At 41.2% G+C, this 3,962-nt stretch overlaps 1 protein-coding gene across 1 annotated transcript in view; it reads right to left on the bottom strand.

The window, feature by feature from the left end:
• The window catches only part of GPRC5A (G protein-coupled receptor class C group 5 member A), a 17,847-nt gene that overhangs the window by 4,837 nt on the left and 9,048 nt on the right, over positions 1-3,962 (bottom strand). The gene's annotated exons all lie outside the window — the stretch shown is intronic.

Raw genomic sequence — 3,962 nt, 5'->3', positions numbered from 1 at the left:
CAGTCACTTCTCAGCCGCTGAATCCACTTCTTCAGCTCTGCTGTCACATATTAGAAGGGGTTTTTTTCCTCTCCTTAAGGTTTATAAGAATGGCTCTATTCATTCCAAAAAATAGTAGAAGGAGTTTCCCTGTTATAACGAGCTCTAAATTATGTGTGTATAGATATATGTGCAAATATATATCTATACATACACACAATATAACAATACATTCGTATATGAATATTAGAATATATGTGTGGTATGTTAGAGTAAAATAAGTTAAATAATATATCTTACCTTCCTAACTTTATGAAACTGGCCCTCTAAGCTTTGTATTATGTAATCATTCATTCAACCAATATGTGAAAATCACTATTTTAGATACTCATTGGTAAACGGGAAGCAGATCTGTCCCCTGCCACAGTAGAAAAGATAGACAGACATAATCTGCCACTACTGCCCCAGGGTTCCCTGGGCCTTCCCTCATCATGGGTCTGTCACCTGTGCTCTACCTCATGGAAATTACACAAGTCATCCCTACTGCATGCAGAGCACAGAGCAAAGAACGGGGTAGGTTTCACCTTTCCAGGACAGAGGGAATGAGAAATAGGACGAAAAAGAAAGGCGAATGAGCTTCAGATACAGGTAACCCCTGAAATGCAAGCACCTAAATTCTGTTATGCTTTGCTTACAAACATCCACTCTGTAGTGCTACGGGAAAGCGGGGTGAGGAGGGCGCGCCCTGTCTATGCCATGATTACAGAAGAAGAAGAACCCTGTCTAATTCACGGGCAAGCACACAGGAGGGAAGGGCCCCAGGCAGGCCCTGTGCATTTCATCTTCACTCACCTTCACCTCTTTTCACTCTCTCTCAGCTTAATCATAAGGGTGGTGTCTGACTGAAAAGGTACTTTTCTCCCTGCCCTTCCTTGCCAACTGTTCCTTCCCCACCCCTCAAAGTAATGCTGTTTATTGACAAGTATTTATTATCATAATTGCCTGATAATTATGGACTTTGAACCTGATGACTAAATCTTGAAGCAATTGATGAGGTTTTTGCCTAGAAGACAGTTCTGGTGCTGGACGAAAGGACAGTAAGGCAGAGATCTCCTGCACACAACTTGGACCTCTAGGCTCCTCTCTTCTGGTATAGCCGTGCAGGATGGGTTGTGTCTCGGGGCCTCCTGGCTTCCATAGGCCAGGGTCTGACATGAACAACAGGGAGTGGCTATGGAGAGGGGAGAAAACCAATTTCTCCCCGTTTCGCCTCCACCTCCCACCCCAGTCATGCAAGGGAGATGGAGTAACAGTCCATGAAGGCCCTTTAAAACAATAAGGTTTTTTTTAATGTTTAAGTTTCTGTTATAGAAATTTTCGAGCTTACTCACAAATAAATAGTATAATGGGCAGAGAGAAAAAAAATGGCATAGATAATAGAGGCTCTGTTCATCCCTCTGGCGACCAAATCAAAGTTGTGACAGAAACAAGAAGCAAACAGCAAGGAAAATCGCCTGGGATCTAGATGAACAAGCCATACAACCAGGGAGAAATCTAAGAAATCACCCTGCAATGGCAGAAGGTAGGATGGATCAAGGATGTGGGCTGTGGGTTTTGAGCAGCTGAGTGGGACAGAGGCTGCAGCCATGGCAGCAGCATACACCTCTTAAAGGGGCCGCATCCGCGAGCAAACTTTCTCAGTGATGGACCTGCTCGCTCTGAGCACCAGTGCCAATTCAGCTGCACGCAGGGGGCACCAGGGACTTACAGGAGGACAATGAGTTCTAGAGTGAGGGCTGAGGTGAGACTCACTATGTACAGAAGTGCTAGTGGCATCCAATTCTTCTGTTGAGCCCTCCTCCCTCCCAGTGCATGGACACAGCACCGCCATAGCCTTGACATCATCAAACTGGACAACAGAGGTCGCTCCGCCCAGAGGATTCCTTAAAACTCCACCTCCCCCAACTCACAGCCCCACCCAAGCCACATCCAGGTGTGTCCTCGCTTACTCAAGTGCCCCTTGCTGAGCAGCGCCTAGACTCACACTGGTGGCAGCTGGCCTTGGTTTCCTGTGTGGTCTTTTGAGGCAACTATAAGCACAGCATCTATGGATTGCTTGCTGAATCTTAACAGGTGGCCCTGGAGGGGCATAGGCTGGGGCTAAACTTGGCCTACAGCTGAACCCCTCTCAGGACTGGGCCACCAGACACTTACCACACAAAGCCACCCTAAGAATGATATTAATGATATTATAAATGGGAAACACATACATTTATAAAAATAATTTGACAATATCTACTAAGAGTCTTAAAAATGATCATTCATAAAGTCACTCTACAAAGACAGGGAGACTCAGGAGCCCTACCTAACACATAGAAACAGACACAAGGAGGCAGCCAAAATGGGAAGACAAAGAAGCATGTCCCACATGAAAGAACAGAACAAAGCTCCAGAAAAAGAATTTGCTGAAATGAAGATAAGCAATATACCAGTTGCAGAGTTCAAAACAGTGGTTATAAAGATGCTCAACAAACTTATTGGAAGTATAGATAAATTCAGTGAGAACTTTAACAAGGAGATAAAAAACATAAAAATGGAAATGGCAATTATAAAAGGGAACCAGTCAGAAATGAAGAATACATTATCTGAGATGAGAAGTATATGAAATGGATAAAAGTGAATAAAGAAGAGGATAAAATGACCTATATAGAGGATGGGAAAGCCAAGAATGACAAGAAAAAATAAGCCAAGACTACAATAATAATTTAAGGAGCCTATAAGACACTATTAAAGGTAAAAATATCTGTGTCATAGAGATAACAGAAGGAAAACAAGATGTTAAAGATGTTCAAGAAATAATGTGGAAAACTTTCTTAACCTGGTGAAGGAAACAGACATAAAACCCTAGGAAGCTCAGAGAGTCCCAAAAACCAGGAACCCAAGAAGGCCCACAACAAGACACATTATAATTAAAATGCCAAAGGTTAAATACAAAGAGAGAATCTTAAAAGCAGCAAGAGAAAAGCAGATAGTTACTTACAACGGAGCACCCATAAGACTGGCAGCTGATTTCTCAAAAGAAACTATGCAGGACAGAAGGGCTTGGCACAAAATATTCAACATGACAAAAACTCAGGATCTACAACCAAGAATACTTTATCCAGCAAAGCTGTCATTTAGAGTTGAAGGACAGATAGTTTCCCAACAAAAATAAGCTAAAGGAATTTATCAGCACCAAGCCAGTAGTACAGGAAATGTTGAAGGAGCTTCTTTAAGAAGAAAAAACATGTATCAAAAACAGGAATAAAAAAATGATAACAACTACATTCCTATCAACAAGTACCTCAAATGGAAAAAAATTAAGTGCTCCAACCAAAAGATAGATGGATAAGAAAACAAGACCCCTACATATGCTGCCTAAAAGAGACTCACTTCAGGTTAAAAGACACACACAGACTAAAAGGAAGGGAACAGAAAAAGATATTGCCTTGATGGACCTCGAGGTTATTGCGCAGAATGAAATAGGTCGGATAGAGAAAGACAAATATCGCATGATTTCACATACATGTGGAATCTAAAGAACAAAATCAACAACAATAACAACAAAGGCAGAAATAAACTCAGATACAGAGAATATTTAGAGGGATACTAGATGGGAGGGGTGGGGGGAAAAGGCAAAGGGATTAAGAGGCACAAATGGATAGTTGCAGAATAGACATGAAGATGTAGTGTGTAGCATGGGGAAGATAGTTAATAATGTAATAAATATGTAAGGGGGAAGAAGGGTACTAGATTTAATGGGGTGATCACTTTGTGACTTACGTAGATCTTTAATCACTATGTTGTATAACTGAAACAAATATATTATTGTATGCCAACTATAATTGAAAAAAATGTAAATACAAGCAACTAATTGTCTATTATATTTCAATAAAGCTGAGGAAAAAAGAAAGAAAGAAACAATGCTCAAATTCACTAGCCAT

The sequence above is a fragment of the Pteropus alecto genome, unplaced genomic scaffold, assembly GCF_000325575.1.
Source record: "Pteropus alecto unplaced genomic scaffold, ASM32557v1 scaffold103, whole genome shotgun sequence".
Classification (NCBI taxonomy): Eukaryota; Metazoa; Chordata; class Mammalia; order Chiroptera; family Pteropodidae; genus Pteropus; species Pteropus alecto.
The sequence above is the reverse complement of the archived record's forward strand: the minus strand, read 5'-3'. Positions and strand labels throughout refer to the sequence as shown.